Below are 25,557 nucleotides of genomic sequence, written 5' to 3'. Positions count from 1 at the left end.
CAAGAGTTTTGGAAAGAGGGGCAAGTATGAAGTCTGTTGGGGATGAGAGAGCTTGGGAAGTGAGTCAGTTGTTGTTCGCTGATGATACAGCGCTGGTGGCTGATTCATGTGAGAAACTGCAGAAGCTGGTGACTGAGTTTGGTAAAGTGTGTGAAAGAAGAAAGTTAAGAGTAAATGTGAATAAGAGCAAGGTTATTAGGTACAGTAGGGGTGAGGGTCAAGTCAATTGGGAGGTGAGTTTGAGTGGAGAAAAACTGGAGGAAGTGAAGTGTTTTAGATATCTGGGAGTGGATCTGTCAGCGGATGGAACCATGGAAGCGGAAGTGGATCATAGGGTGGGGGAGGGGGCGAAAATTCTGGGAGCCTTGAAGAATGTGTGGAAGTCGAGAACATTATCTCGGAAAGCAAAAATGAGTATGTTTGAAGGAATAGTGGTTCCAACAATGTTGTATGGTTGCGAGGCGTGGGCTATGGATAGAGTTGTGCGCAGGAGGATGGATGTGCTGAAATGAGATGTTTGAGGACAATGTGTGGTGTGAGGTGGTTTGATCGAGTAAGTAACGTAAGGGTAAGAGAGATGTGTGGAAATAAAAAGAGCGTGGTTGAGAGAGCAGAAGAGGGTGTTTTGAAATGGTTTGGGCACATGGAGAGAATGAGTGAGGAAAGATTGACCAAGAGGATATATGTGTCGGAGGTGGAGGGAACGAGGAGAAGAGGGAGACCAAATTGGAGGTGGAAAGATGGAGTGAAAAAGATTTTGTGTGATCGGGGCCTGAACATGCAGGAGGGTGAAAGGAGGGCAAGGAATAGAGTGAATTGGAGCGATGTGGTATACCGGGGTTGACGTGCTGTCAGTGGATTGAATCGGGGCATGTGAAGCGTCTGGGGTAAACTATGGAAAGCTGTGTAGGTATGTGTATTTTGCGTGTGTGGACGTATGTATATACATGTGTATGGGGGTGGGTTGGGCCATTTCTTTCGTCTGTTTCCTTGCGCTACCTCGCAAACGCGGGAGACAGCGACAAAGCAAAAAAAAAAAAAAAAAAAATAATAATAATAATAATAATGATAATAATAATAATAATAATAATAATAATTATTATTATTATTATTATTATTATTATTATTATTATTATTAGTAGTAGTAGTAGTAGTAGTATCATTATTATTATTATTATTATTATTATTATTATTATTATTATTATTATTATTATTATTGTCATTATTATTATTATTATTATTAGTAGTAGTAGTAGTATCATTATTATTATTATTATTATTATTATTATTATTATTATTATTATTATTATTATTGTCATTATTATTATTATTATTATTATTATTATTATTATTATTATTATTATTATTATTATTATTGATTTAGACACACATATACCTTTGTACTACCCATATACTTGTGTGTGGGGGGGGGGAGGGGGGACATGAGGATTGCATGATACCAGAAGTACGAGGCTCGTGTGTTGAAGGTATCACAGGACAGGAGACGTAAGCCACACAAAGCGGAAGTGATGGTCGTCCATGTTTCTGTCGTTGTTGCTGCCACACGCAGGTCACTTGGCTTTCCCCCCAGCGCTCCTCCAGAATGCTGGGTAACGGCGGGGGTTGGGCGTGGGGAGTAGGTGGGGTTGGATAATGGAGGGTTACTGGAGTCGATTCACCAGCTCTGGACCATGAGCCAGGGATGGGCAGCCGGGGGGAACACTCTACATTGCCAGGGGCACCTTGACCACAGACGGTAGAGGGTGTTAGTGCAGTGGACGTGTTGGTCATTGAAAAAAAAAAAGTGATGCACGTTGACTGCGACTCTTTTAACTGTCGTTGTGCTTGTTAAACGGCATTCTGTCCCTTAACTGCCTTGGCATCTCTGTCCCATGTACTGCAGCTGCTGTGCAGGAGTTCAGTGGACAGTGTATGGAGTGTTCAAAGCCCTCATGGTCGTGGGGAGGATACAACCTTGATTATGGTATTAATATTAGAATTCATAAAATGATTTACTTGACCGGTGGAAGGTCTAACAGAAAGACGACCCCCCTCACTGCTACCTGAATTGAGGACTCCGGCCCACATGCACAGCACCCGCCCGCGTGTTCCCCTGCCACTTGAGTCGAGGGGGATTTCGGGCCCTCTTGGGACAAGCTACACCCAGACGACACACAGATTGAATCAGAATGTCTGTATAGCGATATTTTCGCGGGAGTCTTGGCCGAAGTGTTGTCCTTTGGATCGCACGCGCGATGTTGGGAACAGAAATCACCTGTGATTGTTCAGCTGTAGCGCTGTTTTCCTAGTCTGGTTTTTGTCTGTGATTGGTTGGCTTAGCGTATTATACGCTCGAGTGTGGTCTGTGATTGGTCGTCTTCGTGCCCTTGATTAGAATGGTCCACATTACTCGAGGATCTAGTTGTAAGTCATGTGTGAAATATGAAAGGCTAATCACCCGAGCATTTATCGCGTTGGTGGCTCACTTGTTTGCATGACCTTGTAGAACCAGACGTGCACACTGGACCCTCGGGGTTGCAGCTTGTAGTCTGTCCTGTACTGTTATGAAATGTTTTTGGTCTATGAATTCTTGAGATAGTTTGTTTCAATTAACAAAGGGGGGGTTTGCCTTTATTGCCCGGGCGACTGTAGCGGGCTTTGCTTGTAGGTATGCACGCAGAGTCAGGAAAAGATATGGAAGGGAAGGGAAGGGAGGGCGAAGGACGTGATTACCTAAGAGGGAGAGCAGACTGCTGTGTTTGCAGGGCTGGCGGGGGAACGTATTTCTCGACCCGCCTTGTGTACTGACCGAGGAGGGCGTTCCAGAGCCGGGGCTCCGCCGGCCGCTCACGTCCAGCCTGCTAGAGTTATCCCCGCTACCCTGGCTCTCTCAGGCCAGACCGGCCACACCACCTTGATCCTATTGGGAGGTGGGGCAGGCATCTGCAGGTGGGGGAGGTTCCTGGAAGTGAGGGAGGCTACTGGAAGTGAGGGAGACTCCTGGAAGTGGGGAAGCTCCTGGATGAGATAGAGACCACTGGAAGTAAGGTTCCTGGAAGTGAGGGAGACTTCTGGAAGTGAGGGGGGACTCCCGGAAGTGAGAGAGACTCTCGGAAGTGAGGGAGATTCTTGGATGAGATGGAGACTATTGGAAGTGAGGGAGATTCCTTGATGAGATGGAGACTTTTAGAAGTGAGGGAGACTACTGGAGGAGATGGAGACTCCTGGGGGTAAGGGAAATGATGAGGGAGACTACTGGAGATGAGGGAGACTCATGGAGGTGAGGAAGACTCCCCGGGGTAAGGGAAGCGATGAAGGAGACTCCTGGAGGTAGTTGAGGCGGTGAGGAGATCCCTGTGGGTGAAGTAGGAGGTGAGCAGACTCCTGGAGGTGCAGGAGGAGGCGAAGGAGATTCCTGGAGGAGAGGGAAACGGTGAGATGACCTCCTGGCGGTAAGGGGGCGACGGAGCCTCTAGTGGGAGAGAGAGAATTCAGGTAGTGTTGTGATATTCTTGGAGGTTAAGAAGTTAGTGTGTGTGTGTGTGTGTGTGTGTGTGCAGACGTGCGTGCGTGCGTGTGTGCGTGCATCATGAAGACTCTTGAGGACAGAGAGTACATGGCCAGTGACCACGAGGCTACAGGGAGGAGACGCGGCTCTGCAGTTAATGGGTTATCGGCCGATACGCTGATTACGGAGGATATCCCGGCGATATTTACGATGGGTTAGACCCTGAGGCGGGAGGCAAAACTCAGGCAGTAGGACAGGCTGGAACTGCTGCCTGGATCCAAGAGGGTAGGTCCGGCTGGACTCGGTGTAGAGTCCAACGCGATGTTAAAGAATGGTTGAATACTATACCCCCGTGGTGTAGCTGTTAGTGTTCCTGAGCTGTGATGCATTCACGGGCCGCCCACGGTCGAACGCATAGGTTCGAATCTTGGTTACGGCAGTCGGTCCACGGTTAACCCAGTTGTTCATCCACCCCTAGGGGTTCGTCGATGAAATGGGTACCTGGCTCAGACTAGGATATATATATATATATATATATATATATATATATATATATATATATATATATATATATATATATATATATATATATTTTTTTTTTTTTTTGCTGTCTTCCGCGTTTGCGAGGTAGCGCAAGGAAACAGACGAAAGAAATGGCCCAACCCACCCCCATACACATGTATATACATACGTCCACACACGTAAATATACATACCTACACAGCTTTCCATGGTTTACCCCAGACGCTTCACACGCCCTGATTCAATCCACTGACAGCACGTCAACCCCGGTATACCACATCGCTCCAATTCACTCTATTCCTTGCCCTCCTTTCACCCTCCTGCATGTTCAGGCCCCGATCACACAAAATCTTTTTCACTCCATCTTTCCACCTCCAATTTGGTCTCCCTCTTCTCCTCGTTCCCTCCACCTCCGACACATATATCCTCTTGGTCAATCTTTCCTCACTCATTCTCTCCATGTGCCCAAACCATTTCAAAACACCCTCTTCTTCTCTCTCAACCACGCTCTTTTTATTTCCACACATCTCTCTTACCCTTACGTTACTTACTCGATCAAACCACCTCACACCACACATTGTCCTCAAACATCTCATTTCCAGCACATCCATATATATATATATATATATATATATATATATATATATATATATATATATATATATATATATATATATATAATCATTTATGAGATGGTCTTGATTTGGGCCTTAGCTGCCCGTGCCGTCTCATCTAACATGAAAAAAAAAGGCTTCTGATGTTCATCTTGGAATGGTGGTTGTGCCAACGGAACAGGTCGGCTGACGTTCTTCCCAGTAGACGCTTCTGGCATTAGTTGAAGAAAGACTGTTTTACTGATAGTCAAGAACTTAACCTGCCCACATGTAACTGTGACGTTCTCTTGAATTCTGAAAGCAGGAAAAAAGAAAGAACATTATTAAGTCAGGGTCAAATTCTGGCCGTGTAAAACTTGTCCAGTCTTAGGAAAAAAGAAATCGAACCCTGAACATATTTTGCAACCCTGAGCTACTGAGCCATTCAAGGCTGACTTGTAATTGCTTTTAAGTTTATCACGACGCGCTGTAAGCCACAGATGGCCCGGTGAATAGCGAGGAAGGCGGCTTTAAATTGGGTAAAATTAAACTTCATCCATTCAAACCGTCTAGTAAATTACTCATCACTTGACACAAATATTAATTCTATGTCGTGACACCTGTACCAAAGGCGCGAGTATATTGTAAAAGGAACATGACATTTTTATTAGTATAAAACGCGAAGAAAATGTTATACGAGGCACTTGCTGATGGAGTGGCAAGGAATAGAAATATGAAAACACGATAGTCGTCCTTCAACGCACAGAGAATCAGAAAACGGGGGATAATACCACGGGAGAAGAAGAAAAACGGAAGCGCAGAGACGGGAAAGTTTAAAACGAAGAATTGTCAGAAGTTATTAGGGTCGGATGGCAGTTGAGGCGGACAGTGTGTAAACTTACCCGAGTGGAGGAGGTCAGGAGGACGGGGGGATGCACCTTCCCCCTCCCTCCCACCTTAATTGCTCGCCTGCGGATTGACGGTGAAGCGGAGGATGAAAATGGCCACCAGATCTTGTCTGTATCACATATTGGCCGCGTAAGATGAGGCCAGCACTTATTAATAGGTTCTGGTGGCGGAGGCAAGTTGCATTGACGCGGGAGAGAGGGAGGAGAAAAGGTGCTGGTGACGTTGGAGACAGATGTCATCTCCGTCGTCCATTATATCGTGTGGGTATCGCATGGTGGGGGGAGAAGGAGGGGGGGAAATAATGGTTCGCTTTAGACAGTTTTTGATTTAACTCACGAGTCACCGCAAAGTAACGATGGTATTATCATTTTTATCAACGAATAGTTTAGTGAACGAAAGCCTCTTTGGTCATGGATGAATCAGAGCCGCTTTTGGCCAGAGGCAGAGGAAGAAGAATCAGTTGGCCTTTGTCAGTCAAGGATGGAGACCCGGAATTGATAATTATTTATCCCGATTTCCGTTGATGATATGCTTAAGAAACTCAGTCAGTAGAATCATATAGATATTCCCCTTTGATTCTGGAGGATACGGACAGAGGCCAGCCAGCCAGCCAGCCAGCCAGCCAGCCAACTAACCAACCAACCAGTCAGCCAACCAGCCTACCAGCCAGCCAGCCAACCAACCAACCAACCAGCCGACTAACCAACCAACCAGCCAGCCAACCAGCCTACCAGCCAGCCAACCAGCCTACCAGCCAGCCAGCCAACCAGCCCACCAGCCAGCTAACCAGCCCACCAGCCAGCTAACCAACCAACCAGCCGACTAACGAACCAACCAACCCAACCGGCCATCTACAGAAGACGGTAACATCTGCGCCAGTATTGGAGATCGCACAGCCATATAAACCAAGTTAACCTTATGAATGACCTTATCGTAGACAGACGCCGCCAATTCGATTTTTTTTCATACATGCACTTCACTGTTATATAGGATAACCATATATATATATATATATATATATATATATATATATATATATATATATATATATATATATATATATACACACACACACACACACACACACACACACACACACACACACAGAAAGTCAGGGTTCACAGTGAAGATTTATTTCTTGCCGTGGAAACCACTTGATATACAGCTACACGGATTCACAGGATTGTGGCGAGGTGATTCACGCTTGGGAAGTCTGAGAGACCCAGTCTTGAATACTCTGAGGAGCTGCACTGTGACCCCCCACCTGTGATGGGAGCTGTCAGGAGACGGTGTTAAAGCTGAGGCGCCGTCCGTAAGTAGCCCTGGACGGGTTCTGCAAGAACTTCAGCCTCAAGTCTGAGGAGACTTGAAGCCGACCCAAAGTGTAGATGACACAGACTTGGTGTTCTGAACGAACGAAGGAAGACCAGAGAGTTCGTGTCCCCGATACTGGGACAGGTGATATCCTTGATGCTGGAACAACTGATATACGTAATGCTGGAACAACTGATATACCTGATGCTGGAACAACTGATATACGTAATGCTGGAACATCTGATATACCTGATGCTGGAACAACTGATATACCTGATGCTGGAACAACTGATATACCTGATGCTGGAACATCTGATATACCTGATGCTGGAACAACTGATATACCTGATGCTGGAACAACTGATATACCTGATGCTGGAACAACTGATATACCTGATGCTGGAACAACTGATATACCTGATGCTGGAACAACTGATATACGTAATGCTGGAACACCTGATATACCTGATGCTGGAACATCTGATATACGTAATGCTGGAACATCTGATATACCTGATGCTGGAACATCTGATATACGTAATGCTGGAACAACTGATATACCTGATGCTGGAACAACTGATATACCTGATGCTGGAATATCTGATATACCTGTTGCTGGAACACCTGATATACCTGATGCTGGAACATCTGATATACCTGATGCTGGAACAACTGATATACGTAATGCTGGAACACCAGATATACCTGATGCTGGAACAACTGATATACCTGATGCTGGAACAACTGATATACCTGATGCTGGAACAACTGATATACCTGATGCTGGAACAACTGATATACGTAATGCTGGAACAACTGATATACCTGATGCTGGAACATCTGATATACCTGATGCTGGAACACCTGATATACCTGATGCTGGAACACCTGATATACCTGATGCTGGAACACCTGATATACCTGATGCTGGAACAACTGATATACCTGATGCTGGAACATCTGATACACCTGATGCTGGAACATCTGATATACCTGATGCTGGAACATCTGATATACCTGATGCTGGAACATCTGATACACCTGATGCTGGAACAGCTGATATACCTGATGCTGGAACACCTGATATACCTGATGCTGGAACAGCTGATATACCTGGTGCTGGAACACCAGATATACCTGATGCTGGAACAGCTGATATACCTGATGCTGGAACAACTGATATACCTGATGCTGGAACATCTGATATACCTGATGCTAGAACAACTGATATACCTGATGCTGGAACAACTGATATACCTGATGCTGGAACAACTGATATACCTGATGCTGGAACACCTGATACACCTGATGCTGGAACACCTGATATACCTGATGCTGGAACACCAGATATACCTGATGCTGGAACAACTGATATACCTGATCCTGGAACATCTGATATACCTGATGCTGGAGCGTATAGTATTCTTGATACTAGAACAAGTAATACTGGAACAAATAATATCCCTGGAAAAACTATTATCCCTGTTGGTGGAACAGCTCATATCTCTGGTGCTGGAACAACTTGATCAACCGACATTCCAGATACTGGAACAACTAATACCCTTGATGCTGGAAAGACTAATACCCGTGTGTGTGTGTGTGTGTGTGTGTGTGTGTGTGCGCTGGAACATCTAATATCCTTGGTGCTGGAGCAACATACATCACAGTCTTGGTTTATGAGGAGCAAGAACAACCACCTCCCAGACTCGGTCGCCAGTCACTCAGTAGCTTCAGCCTCAGCCGTCCCCATCATGACTGAGTACCCTCCGGCATTCAGCGGGATGATGCTCTGCCGTATGTCTCCCCCACCAGGCCGGTGACAGAAGCACGTGAATGCGGAGGTCGTGAGAGTGTTCAGTAAACCGCCACCTTAAAGAAGAGGAACCCACGGGAGCGGCAAGGTGTGAGGGAGGGAGATGGTTCCGGCCGCAAATGAAGATAGGTGGTTGAACTTCCCCGGGCCCTCACAACTTTCTCACTCATGGGGGAGGAGAGAGAGAGAGAGAGAGAGAGAGAGAGAGAGAGAGAGAGAGAGAGAGAGAGAGAGAGAGAGAGAGCAGTGGAGATGGTTGAGCAAAATCCGGAGGAAATCATCGTAAATCCAGCGAGTGTAAGAAGACCGTAAGACATCCAAACAAATGGAGATCGAATCCAAAGGCTTGATTTTCCTTCACCCAAAAAAACAGTCGCAGTTTTTTTTCCTCTTTTCTTTTTCTAATATTGGCCCTCAGGAGGGAGGGAGATGGTGCCAGCACTCGCCAAGATGAAGATATTACCGAAATCCTGAGGAAGGGAAGCAGAAGGAACCTCTTGAGTGAACCTTAAGACTCATGAACTCAGCGACCACAAGTAATTGTTCGATTTCTTCTTTTTCCACGCGAGTTCGTCGGTAACTCAAGACGATGCGACATTTGCTCCGCCGGACTCGGAGGAGACAGTCCTCTAGGACCAGACTCGGGGTGTTGGTTCTGTTTCCCCGCTGGGGAAGGGCTGTCGGTGATGGTAGGTCTTCAGATGGTGCTTGAACGCCAAGGCAGCCATCGACGGTTGACCCAACCTTGTGATCTACTCTAATCCATGTTGAAAATCAGGCATTTTCGTCCATATTCATCGTCGATTACGAAGGCTTTGTGTTCTAGAAGGGTCTAGGGCTACAATGGCCTGTGTCTCTAAGGTATTTCTACCTGAGATTGATTCTCGTCGGGCAGCCACGTCGCCCAGAGGAAGGTAGAGGCATGACCTTTGGTAGGGTAAATACGACGTGCGTAAATCTGATTGAGATCTCATCGTCACAGTGAAGGTGATCATCATCCGGGTTACCATTGCCTTTGCCGAAGGTGAAGCCAGGCAAGATTGATCAATATAGGACTTGGGGGGGGATTATGCTGCGCGTCTTCACTCAACAATTGATTTTGAAATTAGTTAATAATTGTTTCGTAGTTAATTGGTTATCGGGTTATTTGATAATTGTTTCGTCGTTAATTGGTTATCGGGTTATTTGATAATCGTTCGTAGTTATTTGGTTATTGGGTTATTTAATAATTGTTCGTAGTTATTTGGTTATCGGGTTATTTAATAATTGTTCGTAGTTATTTGGTTATCGGGTTATTTAATAATTGTTCGTAGTTATTTGGTTATCGGGTTATTTAATAGTTGTTCGTTGTTATTTGGTTATCGGGTTGTTTGATAATTGTTCATAGTTATTTCGTTATCGGGGGCCTTTTCTCCTCAAGAAACCGATGTTTTTTGACTGATGTTTCCACCAGTGACCCGGTTGACCGGACTGCGCCTGCTCGAGGTGACTCCGCGACTGGAGAGTTCACCTTCGGCGCATTTGTCATCATCATCACAGAGGAGTACTACTCACTGCAGAGACGCCCCTCATCTCCCTGCTACTTATTGTAGCGCAGCCATGAAGTAGTACGAGCCACGCAAAAGACGCCCCTCATCTCCCTGCTACTTATTGTTGCGCAGCCATGAAGTAGTACGAGCCACGCAAAAGGAGTCCTGGTGTTATAATAATGGATTAAGAACATAGACGATCTGTTTTGGCTTTGTGCAATAGAAAAGTTTCCTGGGGACAATGTCCTTCCTTCCTCCCTCCTTCCTTCCATCTCTCTCTCTCTCTCTCTATCTCTCTCTCTCTCAGGTGTTGCATGACAGCTTCTGTCGTGTACGATAAGTACTGGTACTGGGGCGTTGCCCCAGAACGAAGGATTATCCGGCAAGAGTCTCAGGCACGTCATAGGGATAATGTTAGTGTAGTGAGCCAGTACGGAAGGCAAAGAATTCCTTAGCCTGCTGGAACATTAATCTCCCTACAGTGTTCCAGGGTTTAAAGGGAGAGTGTGTGTACAGACTCTCCCTATCGTTCCAGAGGTATTTTCTCGAGATATTCATAAGAGCCAGGCGTATCCATCCTGGAGGCAAACACACCAATGTGATGATAGATATGTAATCTTGCCAACGACTCCGCCTTTCTTAGAGACCTCCCTGGCGTTTACATTTTCTCTTCCAGCGGAGGAAGGAAGGAAGGTGAAGCTTAGGGATGGAAATGACGTAGAGGAAGGAAGGAAGGAAGGAAGGAAGGAAGGAAAAATGAGGAAGGGGAGTTAGGGAACGGACTGAGATGGAGACGGAGATACTTATGACGCTCACATGGGTCGGAGGGAGCTAATGGGGTGGGGGAGGTGTTGAGGCTGCAGACCTAGTGGGTGTGGGGAGGTGTTGAGGTTGGAGACCTAGTGGGTGTGGGGAGGTGTTGAGGTTGGAGACCTGGTGGGTGTGGGGAGGTGTTGAGGTTGGAGACCTAGTGGGTGTGGGGAGGTGTTGAGGTTGGAGACCTAGTGGGTTTGGGGAGGTGTTGAGGTTGGAGACCTAGTGGGTTTGGGGAGGTGTTGAGGTTGGAGACCTAGTGGGTTTGGGGAGGTGTTGAGGCTGGAGACCTAGTGGGTTTGGGGAGGTGTTGAGGCTGGAGACCTAGTGGGTTTGGGGAGGTGTTGAGGCTGGAGACCTAGTGGGTTTGGGGAGGTGTTGAGGTTGGAGACCTAGTGGGTGTTGGAGGCGGTTAGGACTCATAGACCAGCGGAGTTAGTGGGGTTATATTGGGGGTGGAGGACCTGCACGACAAAGAGGAGTTGACTCCATCCTTGAGATGTTGGCTGGGGGGGGGGACGTCGATGTGGTCGAGAGGAGGTGGTTAGGGCGGGTGTGAATCAACCACAGAAACGCAGTTGTTGAATTTGAAAGAAAGTTATTAGAACTGAAGACGCCTGGAAAGTATTAGTGGACGTGGAAAGCCTTTCAGAGTTTATTACAGAAGTGGTTCACGTCGCAGAAGGTAACTGTGTGGGCAATGTATAGGGAGGCCCTTAAAGAGACGGTGCATTTGAGAACCGTAGTAGTTCTGGGAAGGAGGAGGAGAAAGATTACACAACGCAGTGGAATGATGAAGTGAGTTGAATAATGAAAGATAACGAGAGGTTGGTTGAAACGTGAACAAGAGCATTAGGAGGTGAATAAAGATTCGTTAGTAAAATTTGAAGGGAGATTTATTTTTACATAATTTCTTCTGTTAGATGTTTTAGAAAAAAAAATGAAATACAAATTCATGCTGAATTGGAGAGGTTCTGGTAGAGGAGGAACTTGAAAATGTACTGGTCTTTTTGCAGTATGTATGACGTATATATATATATATATATATATATATATGGTACCTCATTTTGTTTTTGTTCTAGTAGATGATTGATTTATGCAAATGAACCCTGACTAGCCCCACCAGCCAGCTGATGGAACTTTATCAGTGGACGATATAAATGATAAAGAGGCGGATCTTGAATGATTTACCTGCGCACCTAACACTCCCCCTGACTCTTAACTCTTGGAACTGGTGACGAGTGACTAACGAGGCAATTAGAGGAAAATGATAGTGATAGTGAGGAGGGTGCGAGGTGGTGATAGTGAGGAATGGGGAAGTGGTATGTGGTGATGGCGAGGAAGGGGGTTGGTGGTAGGTGGTGATGGTGAGGCGAGGAGGATGGTAGGGGGTAATGAGGAAGAAGGGGGAGGTGGTAGTGGGTGGTGGTTGTGAGGAGGAGGGAGGTGGTAGGGGATGATGGTGAGGAGGGGGAGGTGGTATGTGGTTGTGAGGAGGGGGTGAGGTGGCATAGATAATTAAGATAAGAGCGGAGTGAGGTGATGTGTGGTCGGGCAGGGAGGCTGACACGTTAATGGTTGGTTTAATGTATTAACCCAAGTCAGTTTTCTGGTAAAGGTTCACCACATACACTCACCTTCCGACCACACTTGTTAGTGTGGCGGGGGAATGACTGCCTTGCCACACTGACTTGTTCTTAACATGTGTGTGTGTGTGTGTGTGTGTGTGTGTGTGTGTGTGTGTGATGAGGAGGAGGATGACCAGGTGTGTTCTGATCCGGACAAACTCGCCGGTCAAGATCTCTCTCTCCTCATGACGTTTAAAACAAGAGCAGCAACTATAACCACACACACACACACACACACACACACACACACACACACACACACACACACACACGTCTAGGGCATTAATAGTTTGAATTAAGGCATTTTTTCTCCTCAGTTTATGTGAGTTAACGTAAAATATCGTATGGCCTTTAAATTTAGTACTTTGGCGTAGGAATTCATGAGCATTTTTTTTCATCTCCTTTCCCAGTATAAGGCATATATATATATATATATATATATATATATATATATATATATATATATATATATATATATATATATATATATATGTATATATATATATATATATATATATATATATATATATATATATATATATATATACACACATTACTTTTTTTCATTATTATGCTTTGTCGCTGTCTCTCGCGTTAGCGAGGTAGCGCAAGGAAGACGAAAGAATGGCCCAACCCACCCACATAAACATGTATATACATACACGTCCACACACGCACATACACATACCAATACATCTCAAGGTATACATATATATACACACACACAGACATGTACATATATATACACATGTACATAATTCATACTGTCTGCCCTTATTCATTCCCGTCGCCACCCCGCCACACATGAAATGACAACCCCCTCCCCCCGCATGTGCACGAAGTAGCGCTAGGAAAAGACAACAATGGCCACATTCGTTCCCACTCCAGTCTCTAGCCGTCATATATAATGCATCGAAACCACAGCTCCCTTTCCACATCCAGGCCCCACAAAACTTTCCATGGTTTACCCCAGACGCTTCACATGCCCTGGTTCAATCCATTGACAGCACGTCGACCCCGGTATATCACATCGTTCCAATTCACTCTATTCCTTGCACGCCTTTCACCCTCCTGCATGCTCAGGTCCCGATCACTCAAAATAATTTTCATTCCATCTTTCCACCTCCAATTTGGTCTCCCACTTCTCGTTCCCTCCACCTCTGACACATATATCCTCTTTGTCAATCTTTCCTCACTCATTCTCTCCATGTGACCAAACCATTTCAAAACACCCGCTTTTGCTCTCTCAACAGTCTTTTTTATTACCACACATGTCTCTTACCCTTTCATTACTTACTCGATCAAACCACCTCACACCATATATTGTCCTCAAACATCTCATTTATGCAGATTTCTGTAAGGGAAGACCCGGGTACGTTTGGCCACGACGTGGTACCCGCCAGGGTCGTGGGGGAGGCGGCTGTAGGCCAGGACTGGCTACAGTAAGTGACAGGCGGGCGGCAGGGCTGAGTACAGGTGGGTTAAGTGTTACTCGGTGGCAACCCCTTCACTGTCAGGTGTCAGGAGCGGTGGTGCCCCTCTAGTCAGAGCGTCAGGAGCGGTGGTGCCTCTCTGGCCATAGCGTCAGGAGCGGTGGTGCCCCTCTGGCCATAGCGTCAGGAGCGGTGGTGCCCCTCTAGTCAGAGCGTCAGGAGCGGTGGTGCCTCTCTGGCCATAGCGTCAGGAGCGGTGGTGCCCTTCTGGCCATAGCGTCAGGAGCGATGGTGCCCTTCTGGTCAGAGCGTCAGGAGCGATGGTGCCCCTCTGGCCATAGCGTCAGGAGCGATGGTGCCCTTCTGGTCAGAGCGTCAGGAGCGATGGTGCCCCTCTGGCCATAGCGTCAGGAGCGGTGGTGCCTCTCTGGCCATAGCGTCAGGAGCGGTGGTGCCCCTCTGGCCGGAGTGTCAGGAGCGGTGTACCTCTCTGGTCAGCGCGTCAGGAGCGGTGTTGCCCCTTTGGCCGGAGTGTCAGGAGCGGTGTACCTCTCTGGTCAGCGCGTCAGGAGCGGTGGTGCCCCTCTGGCCGGAGTGTCAGGAGCGGTGTACCTCTCTGGTCAGCGCGTCAGGAGGAGCCCCATAAGTTGTTAACCCACTTAGATTGAGCAACTGTCATTCTTAAGTGACCTGTCATGACGTGCGAACTGCGATGCCTGCGGGAGGCGTCACTGGTGATGTGCATGTCATGGGTGTTGCATGTCAAGGATGGTGCATGTCAGGGGTGTTGCATGTCAAGGATGGTGCATGTCAGGGGCGATGCACGTGGCAGGGTAGGTGGACATCTTCTGCCCCCGGGGGTACAGCAGACTGTAGCCACTACAGTAAGGTCCGTGGCAGTCAGGTGGCCATCGGAGCAGGCGTGTCCCGGGCCAGCCAGTGTGTGGTTGTGACGTATGGGACCTGATGGTGTGGCCAGGTGTGTGTATGTGGGGTAGCATGTGGCAGCGCTCGCACAGACGAGCTTCTCGGTATCTTGGGAGGAGGCAGGTGATGATGACGGAGGCCGTGTCGTCACGGCGAGATAGAGTAGATATTAAGGACGGGAGGTGGGGTGAAAAAGGTGAGGTTGGCGGGAGGTGATGGAGGAGGAGGAGGAGGAGGAGGGGAGGGGTTGTTCTGTGGGAGGTAGGGAGATCAAAAGGCTGGCGGGGGTGGGTTGGGAGGGTCCTGGCTGTGGGGGGGCTCTGTAGTACTACACGTCAGGGCTGCGGGCCAGGCCAACATGCCGCCCCCGGCTGTATTTATACCTCCGCACGTTGGCTCCCCTCCCTTCCCCTTCTCTCCCCTCCCCTCGGACACATCTCTCCCCGCTTTACTCCGCCTCTTTACTTCCCCATCCATGCTCGTGTGTCTCATGTCTTGACCTCCCTCCTGTACACTACACCAAGCCCGCTGCCCCCACACCTCATCGTTCATGTCGTCCTTCCTGCTCTCTGGTTCTCTCTCTCTCTCTCTCTCTCTCTCTCTCTCTCTCTCTCTCTCTCTCTCTCTCCTCTCCCTATAATCTCCTTTCCACTCCCCGAGTCTCCCCGTGTGATGGATATTAATCCCACCACCTGGTTTTTTTTTTTCTTTCCTGTACCACCTCCACACCCCGACACCCCACCCCAGCCAGGGTTGAGGTAGTGAGGTGTGTGAGACGTATGAGCCCCAGACGGGGACATCGCCGGAGGTGTCAGCTGGGAGGAGCTCGCCCCATAAACACCTTTGTTGCTTGGAACTTGTCTTACTTGTGTGTGTGTGTGTGTGTGTGTGTGTGTGTGTGTGTGTGTGTAAATTACCCATGTATTATATCCGGGTAGACAGTTCTACACTCGCTGGACCCCATCTCTGGAACATTATCTAATATACACCTCTTTAAACTTCCATTTAAGCGTTCTTTATGCTCTCCACATTCACAGCTTTATCACAGTTTATTCGATTCATCCGCTACTAATTTACCAAATAAAAAGTCTCCTTTACAGTATTTGTGGCAAGTTTCTTCCTTAATTTCATGTTATGGCCTCTGGTGGCTGTGCCTCAGCGTTGAGGAGGGAGGGAGGGTCCGTTGCTTTCCACTGATGTGATGTTGGTCTGGGTCCGTGTTGTCTGAGGGGGTTGTGTAGACCCGGGTTATGAGGTGGTGTAGAGGGCGGGTCTGTTGCGACGGAGGGGTTAATTCGGGTCTGTTGCTACGGAGGGGTTAGTTGGGGGTCTGTTGCGACGGAGGGGTAAGTTCGTATCTGTTGCGACGGAGGGGTAAGTTCGTATCTGTTGCGACGGAGGGGTTGATTCGGGTCTGTTGCGACGGAGGGGTAAGTTCGTATCTGTTGCGACGGAGGGGTTGATTCGGGTCTGTTGCGACGGAGGGGTTGATTCGGGTCTGTTGCGACGGAGGGGTTGATTCGGGTCTGTTGCGACGGAGGGTTGATTCGGGTCTGTTGCGACGGAGGGGTTAGTTCGGGGTCTGTTGCGACATCGGGAATGTTATTCATTACGAGAAAGGACATATTTGCTCTCGCAGTAGGTGCTTGGAGAAGACGTCCCGCGCATCTCATTAAGTCGGCCAGGTCTTTCTGAGGAGTGGTTCATTCCTAACTAAGGAGGCTTATTACGGTCGGACGTTGCACTGAGGACGGGTCCTTATGCGCCTGGGAACCCGCTCTGTGCCTCCGACGGGTTAGTCCCGCCTCAGGCCAGGTCTCTTCGTCTGGATGGTATACGTGCGAGGGCCCCGTACGTCCTCAACCTCTCCCTCAAGGGAAGCGTGAGTGAGGCTGGTTCATCATTATCCTTGCTAGAAGGTCGAACTGTTCACCAGTCCCGTATATCTACCATTGTAGGAGAGTCTTTAACTTGTCCGTTATTTTTTCCCCTGGCTTGGGAGGCCTAAGGATGACGGCACATTACTCCTCCTTACGAGGGAGCTGATGTGGCGTGGACCATTGTTCCCAGCTAGGGATGCCGGCCTGAGGCCGGCCACACGCAATAGTCTCTCGGTAACTTGTGGCACATCGAACTGTAATGGTTTGCTCCATATGCAGTTTATCTACACTCTTTTGATAGCTTTCTTCATTTTCTTTCCGTTTCGGTTTATATTCGACACCTGGACGGTTATGTGTGTGTGTGTGACCTACATGGTTCCCTCGGAGCCTCAAAACCTAGGGAGAGGATCGAGTCATCCACTGATCTACGCGGTGAACACTCCTTTTACCCTCGCCAATTTCCTATTTGAACCAACAAACATCACACCATCACTCCTATCCATATACACATAGGAGTAAAGACATGGTACATTTATATACAAGTTAGTAGGAGATGAGGGAGGAGGAGGAAGGAAGGGAGGGCAACACAAGTGTCAGCCACCCCCCATACACACACACACACACACACACACACACACACACACACACACAACCCTCACCGTCACAGAAATGGTAGTCACAAATAGTGACAGTAACGCCACACTCAGTTTTTGCCAGGTGTGTGTGTGTGTGTATGTGTGTGTGTGTGTGAGTAAAGGCTCCATTTAAGACGACGTATCCAGCAAACCGACTAACCCCACACTTGAGCAAAACGTCCGTAAACCGTCTCATCTTCGTAACTACCTTGTTTCACCCGTATGTCTCTCTCTCTCTCTCTCTCTCTCTCTCTCTCTCTCTCTCTCTCTCTCTCTCTCTCTCTCTCTCTCTCTCTCTCTCTCTCTCTCACCCTACCCCGACCCTTCGTTCCCTCCCCGCCACCTCACGTCTCCCCCAACCACCTAATTAAAATGAAAATCCTCCCCGTGGGTGAAGTGTTGGAGGGCACGGCCACCCTCTCCTCCAACCGTGGAGTCGCGACGGACTTTGTCTGTCTCACTGACCATTCATCCTCATCTTGGTAGCTGTGGGGTCTGGCGGTGGTGACGAATCCATTTCCTCGTTCGTGGCCGGTGAAGCCTTCGTGAGGATGCCCTCTGTCCTTCCTATCTTTTCGTGTTTTCGTTATTTCCCTCTCTTTTTTTCTCTCTCTCCTCCGCGCCGCGGGAGACGTAGTGAGGACTGGGTCGTGTCCCAGGGAGGGAGGGAGAGTGATAGTGAAGACGGCTCCATCATCTCCAGCCTCGAGCACGAGGCTCTTCATTTCTGTTAATTGGAGAGTTTTATTGAAGACGGACTTGTGGGTTTTTGTATTTATATAAATATATACATTCTTTCCACTTTGTGTGTGTGTGTGTGTGTGTGTGTGTGTGTGTGTGGTGATGGATCACACGGCAGACGTGGCTTCACGTCTTCTCGTTGGGGAGTTTGATCTCTTCATACATCAGTTCACAAGCTGTGGGCGTGGACCGGGCGTGACAAGACACTCAACCAAACCTGAGCGTCTTTAGATCTGTACAAATATAATTATACCGAAGCAAGATACAAGGGGTTTGTGGGGGTGGGAGAGTGAGGGCGTCAGTTATTCAGTGACAAGCCACAGGCGTAATGAAGGGAAGGTCAGTACTCATATGTATACCCATATATACCTACATATACCTACATATATGGACAGTAGTGAGGTACGATGTACGTCTCAGAGATGGACTGACGGGCCCAAGAAGTTGACTGTGTAAATACATTGGTCAGTACCTTTAAGGGCCACACACACTTCGTGGTGCTACGTTTGGCCACAGAATTATCTTTAAGCCCCCCGAGGAAGGCGTTAAAGATTGCTAGGGCGGTGGTCATAACTTGACCCCGACGGAGTTAATGACCCCTAGCTGCTGATGGAGGCTAAAGCTTCGCTACCGTGATGGGGAATGTCGTCCGTGAGGTGAGGCGTGGGCCCCTTGTACCCTTACCGAGCTTATTGGCTGAGGCTGTACAAGGCACAGAGGCTGGGTTAGCGTACATGTATGATATGGAGACTAGAGCAGTACATAAGGCAAGCTGCGAGGCTTCGTGGGCACAGGTGATTACATTAAGCGGTTCCTGGGCTGGTGCAGGGGGGAGAACATCGCCTAGTAGGTCAGTGTCGGTTAAGTATTTACGAAGGTCATAAAACGTAAGACCTGGAGGCTGAACGTGGGTGATTTAAGGAGACGCCACCAGGTGGTGTGGTGTGGTGTATTTACACTGTATCTTACATCATTTGCACGTCGTTGTATCTACTGTAGGATCGTGCTCTGCCATACGTCCGCTCCTCAAGGCCTTTCCCGTTCTTGTGCAACGCCACAGTCAAATTCTGGTGCTGTGCCGCTTACCGTGCGTGAGTCTCGTGTGTGGATTTTTGTTCCAACAAAATATTTTGTTTTTAACCCGCGGTGGGGACGGTGTGTGTGTGTGTGTGTGTGTGTGTGTGTGTGTGTGTGTGTGTGTGTGTGTGATTACTATTTGTGTGTTACGGGGAGAGAGTCTTACACTCGTTTTACCGGGTCTCATAACCATGTATATATGTATTATGTCTTTTACTTAAACACACACACACACACACACACACACACACACACACACACACACACACACACACACACACACACACATATGCACATTCTCTCTCTCTCTCTCTCTCTCTCTCTCTCTCTCTCTCTCTCTCTCTCTCTCTCTCTCTCTCTCTCTCCGGCCTAAGCCTTGAACCCATTTTAGTGATCAGCCCTTAGGGGAGGATGAACAGCTGGGTGGACTGTGGACCGGCTGCCGCGACCGGGATTCGAACCTATGCAGGGTTGATCCCAGGCTGCCCGTGCATGCGTGACGGTCAGAGAGAGAGAGAGAGAGAGAGAGAGAGAGAGAGAGAGAGAGAGAGAGAGAGAGAGAGAGAGAGAGAGAGATCTATTCTCCCATTCTCTTTGTAACTGCCCATGTAATATCAACGCACTGGGTTCTGACTAAGACCCTTTGTGACCCCCTGTAATCCTTTTGCGCTGCCGCCCACAGGATGAACATGGGCGGCACGATAATTTTGCCGGGGTTACTGCCACAAGTTTATCAAGTCTCATAACGCCATGATGGTGACGCTACCTTCAACTCTTGAGTACGACGATACGACCATTGAGCACAATGGTACGACTCTTGAGTACGACGGCACGACCCTTTAGTGCGACGGTACGACCCTTGAGTACGACGGTGCGACCCTTGAGTACGACGGTGCGACCCTTGAGTACGACGGTGCGACCCTTGAGTACGACGGTGCGACCCTTGAGTACGACGGTACGACTCTTGAGTACGACGGCACGACCCTTGAGTGCGACGGTGCGACCCTTGAGTACGACGGTGCGACCCTTGAGTACGACGGTACGACCCTTGAGTACGACGGTACGACCCTTGAGTACGACGGTACGACCCTTGAGTACGACGGTGCGACCCTTGAGTACGACGGTACGACCCTTGAGTACGACGGTGCGACCCTTGAGTACGACGGTACGACCCTTGAGTACGACGGTAAGACCCTTAAGCACGACGTTACGACCCTTGAGCACGACGTTACGACCCTTGAGCATGAGGGTACGACCCTTGAGCATGACGCTACGACCTTTGAAATTAGGTTCCAATCCTTGGGCAAGTGCCATACGACCTATGAGCGTGACGATGCGACTTTCGAGCCAGAGATACGACCCTGTACAGCACGACGGTACGACACTCGACCACAGAGATACGACCACTGTAGAGCACGACGGTATAACCCTTGGGTATGATGACGCGGCATTTGACCTTACTTTTTTTTCTAAGGGTCAGAGCTCACGCCAACATAGCCAAAGGGTTGTACTCTTAACTAAAGGCGATAGAACTACAGACTCTCTCTCTCTCTCTCTCTCTCTCTCTCTCTCTCTCTCTCTCTCTCTCTCTCTCTCTCTCTCCCCCATTGTGCTTGAGTATAAGGCGTTCATCAGCTGGAGAATATAAAGTTTTTTTTCTCTTTTGTACAGCTCGACCAAGTTGTTTATATCGTCAGTAACCGTGTGTGTGTGTGTGTGTGTGTGTGTGTGTGTGTGTGTGGTTTTGTGTCTGTGTGTCTGTGTGTGGGGCACATCATTGAAATTGAAAGTGGCGGTGATGTATTGCGTTCAGGTACCCGTGGAGTCTCGCCCCAATTTACTTGGAATGGAAAAGAAAAGACTAATTAGTTAGTGAGAATGATTACGTGGCTTTCCACTATCTTCCTTTCCCCCTAGAGTCTTAGGCAAGGGAGAGGGAGATGCGTGGACTGGAGAGACTAACGATGTGTGTGTGTGTGTGTGAGAGAGAGAGAGAGAGAGAGAGAGAGAGAGAGAGAGAGAGAGAGAGAGAGAGAGAGAGAGAGAGAGACGTGCTAGGGGGTGTTCGTCCTCGCCCTGTGTTGCGACATTTGTTCAGCCGGGGTGAGGGAGTTCTACACTCGTGGGTCCACACCCCTCACTCGTCTCTGGAACTTTGTCTGTTACACAACTTTTCCAACGTTTGTTTCATCGCCACTGTGATCCTGTAGAAGTACGAGGCTACTTCTCCATCATTTGTAACAAGTTTTTCGCCTATTTTTTTTCTTTTCACTCCTGTGGCCTCGGGTTCCTTCTCTCTTTGTGTCTGCTGTGGAACTCTTCCCTGTCAACGTCCTCAAACTGGGTCTGGAGACTCTCGTAGGCTGTGATCAAGCCATCCCATTGCTCTCCTCTCTTCTTGGATGGGCAGATTTATGGCCTCTTCTTTCTGACTGTATGTAAGCTCTCTAAAATTCGTGTCCCGTCGTTGTTTTCATCCTCCAGACCTTCTCTTATTCGCTCTTTGTACTTCAAGTGCAGTAACACACCCACACCCCCATCCCCACCGACCCCCACCCAGACCTGAGAGGCATATCCTTATTTGTGGCTTAATGTACACAGTGAACTGGTTACTGAATGGTTCCTGTAGACCTCCTCACTCTTTACTTCCCTCAAGACCTTGACATCATCGTCCGCCAACGTATTTATAAACGAGTCTAGAATCCTTCTCGCACGTCATTCACTCTATAGATCAAGAAGAACAGAGATCCTTGGACCGAGGTCCATGGCAGGATGCTGGTGATCCCATCCCATTTCGAGAAGGTCATCTCCTACGTACGTCCCTTTGTACCCTTTCACTCAGGCAGCATCCTGTCCATTGGAAGAGCTTCCCTCCTTATTCCCGCGCGAAAATCCAGCTGGCAGTCCGGGAACACACAGTCTACCCGTCCTTTCAGAACTCACTCTCTCGTGGAAATCTAAGAGATTTTGATACGCATGACCTCCAGACGCTGTCTGTGTAGACAGTCACTTGGGCAGTTTCTCCTGGGCAAGTAGTCATCATTTACTTCATGCTTATCTTTTCTGGCGTATTACAGATCACACTCCTCAGAGCGATTGGTCTATTTCAGCTCACTTTTCCCAGTGTGTGTGTGTGTGTGTGTGTGTGTGTGAACCCGAGGACAGTGCCAACTTTGGGAGAGCAGCTGTTGCCATATCTCATAATGCCCAGAACGTGACACCTGATTCGCTCACGCCGCAGCCGCTGCTCCTCCGTCTGCCGCGTATGACACAGGGAATAACGAGTTCGCATCTGTTATGTACGACGCCCAGGGACGTGTGGCGCATGGTATTGTAAGTCCAGTATATATATATATATATATATATATATATATATATATATATATATATATATATATATATATATATATATATATATACGAATAAAGTGCATATGAATGAATAAATTGATAATATGCGAAATAAATGAATATACGAATTTCATTATAATTCAATTCCAGATTGTCATCATCGGTGTCGAACGTGTCATATATATATATATAATCCCTGGGGATAGGGGATTAAGAATACTTCCCACGTATTCCCTGCGTGTCTTAGAAGGCGACTAAAAGGGGAGGGAGCGGGGGGCTGGAAATCCTCCCCTCTCGTTTTTTTTTTTAATTTTCCAAAAGAAGGAACAGAGGGGGCCAGGTGAGGATATTCCAAAAAAGGCCCAGTCCTCTGTTCTTAGCGCTACCTCGCTGACGCGGGAAATGGCGAAGTTTAAAAGAAAGATATATATATATATATATATATATATATATATATATATATATATATATATATATATATATATATATGACACATTCGACACCGATGATGACAATTTGGAATTGAATTATAATGAAATTCGTATATTCATTTATTTCGCATATTATTAATTCATTCATTCATAAACACTCGAGCATTACTTTTTAACTTCCACCATTCCTCCCAGAGATTGCAGTTTCCATTGTTAGCCGCTAAACTGTACATTGTCTCGGTCTCCCCGTAATTTACGATGGTAATTACATAATTACATCGTAGATAGGTTGATTACACTGACGGAGTAACGTGGATGAGGAAGTCGCGGCGGATATCATGGGTCTGAAATTACATTTATATGCGGAATTTTGGAATTACATTTGTATCTGGATTGGGATTAGATTTCGTTTATATAATTTTCCAAAAGAAGGAACAGAGAACGGGGCTAAGTGAGGATATTCTTTCTAAGGCTCAGTCCTCTGTTCTTAACGCTACCTTACTAACGCGGGAAACGGCGAATATGTATGAAATATATATATATATATATATATATATATATATATATATATATATATATATATATATATATATATATATATATATTATCCCTGGGGATAGGGGAGAAAGAATACTTCGCACGTATTCCTTGCGTGTCATAGAAGGCGACTAAAAGGGAAGGGAGCGGGGGGCTGGAAATCCTCCCCTCTCTCGTTTTTTTTTTTTTCCCCCAAAAGATGGAACAGAGAAGGGGGCCAGGTGAGGATATTCCCTCAAAGGCCCAGTCCTCTGTTCTTAACGCTACCTCGCTATCGCGGGAAATGGCGAATAGTATGAAAGAAAAGAAAGATTATATATATATATATATATATATATATATATATATATATATATATATATATATATACGTTGGAAGCTTCGTTCACGGACATAAGTTTACATCAAGGCCGGGCCTTAATTGAAATCTAGAGAGGTTAATGAAAAGGAAAAGGAGAGACAAGGAAAAGTACTGACGAATTTCGGAGGAAAAGAAAAAACTGTCTTTTGAAATGTGCCGGGTCATAGTTGCTGGGAAACATATGGGAGAGGGTAGAGAGTTCCAAAGCTTGGAGGCGTAGGGAAAGAAACAGTTAACAGAGAGACAGCTGTTGTACCGTCAGAAGGGTAAAGCGGAGGAAAGGTAGAGCGACAGAATTTGTTAGCGATGCCCTTAGCTAAAGACCAGAAAGATTTATCAGTAGATGACGAGGAAAGGTTGTCTTACTTCCTGTGAATAAAGGAACGCTTTGCCTCACGGATAACAATGCTGGCTGTGATTACGGGCAGTGATAAATGCGGAAAGGGAGTCGGAGGAAAGAGAGATTTTCCAAGCCCGGTATGCCTTATCTCTTACCTGAATGGTCTCACAACAGGAACGGTTGAACCATGGATTGGAAGAAGAGTGTGTTCATATGAACCAATAGGGGTCGAGATTGAGTAGTTACAGCGCAAAAGATTTGAGGTGAAAGACAGATCCAGAATATTAGGAGAGAGGTCAAAGCGTCAGGAATATGGGTGAGGTAGGAGACAATTTGCTCTATATCATTGAAAATGAAGAACGTGAGTGCTTGAATCCCTTCACCATTGGTATGGGAGAAATTCAACCATTCCCTATGGTGAACGTCGAAATTCTCTAAATAGAGGATCTCAGCTATGTGGGTAAGAGGATGCCACAGTCACATGGCACGAGTTTGATAGACAAAGGAAGGTACGAAAATTGTGGAATTTGGAGAGCAGTAGGCGTAGCAAACGTAAGTGTGGTGGCTGGGAGACAGACCTTGAGCCAGATAACATCAAAGTTTGGGGACTCAAGGACCCCGAAACGTGCCACAGATGTATTGTTGTTGGAATAAGGACAGACATCACCACTGGACTAGAATCGTGAGTGGAGATCCTGGTTGGATATGAAGAAGGGGGTTATTGACAACATCATTAGACAACTGGGTTTCAGAGAGAAGTAAGATGTTAGGTGAGGTACTGGCCAGATGGTGTCCTACAGGAGGGAGGTCACTAGAGAGACCTCGAATGTTGGGGTGGTGAATAGAAAAAGAGGCAGGTCTATCAGGGAGGGAAAGGGTGTGGGAGGAGCCGGTACTCCCACTGTCTAAGCCCTCCCTCTCTTTGGCAGTTGAGTCAGGCGGGAGCCCGAAGATTCTTAGCACCTCATGATGTTAGGGACTAGGGGCTATAAGTTTTTTGGACTGTCATGATTACATTCCATACACTCTCTCTCTCTCTCTCTCTCTCTCTCTCTCTCTCTCTCTCTCTCTCTCTCTCTCTCTCTCTCTCTCTCTCTCTCTCTATCTATCTATCTATCTATCTATCTATCTATCTCTCGAACACGCACGAGTCACGCTCGTACTTAAGCACACGCTATGGTCGACTTGCGAAAATGTATAGTAAGCAGGTATGTATGG

General features: G+C 47.3%; 1 protein-coding gene across 6 annotated transcripts in view; it reads left to right on the top strand.

Annotated features, from left to right (window-relative positions):
• LOC139762321 (cell adhesion molecule 2-like) overlaps positions 1-25,557 on the top strand; it is a 553,549-nt gene that overhangs the window by 177,558 nt on the left and 350,434 nt on the right. The gene's annotated exons all lie outside the window — the stretch shown is intronic.

This window comes from Panulirus ornatus, chromosome 43 (genome assembly GCF_036320965.1).
Source record: "Panulirus ornatus isolate Po-2019 chromosome 43, ASM3632096v1, whole genome shotgun sequence".
Lineage (NCBI taxonomy): Eukaryota > Metazoa > Arthropoda > Malacostraca > Decapoda > Palinuridae > Panulirus > Panulirus ornatus.
Note: the sequence above shows the minus strand (reverse complement) of the source record. Positions and strands in the feature narration are given on the sequence as shown.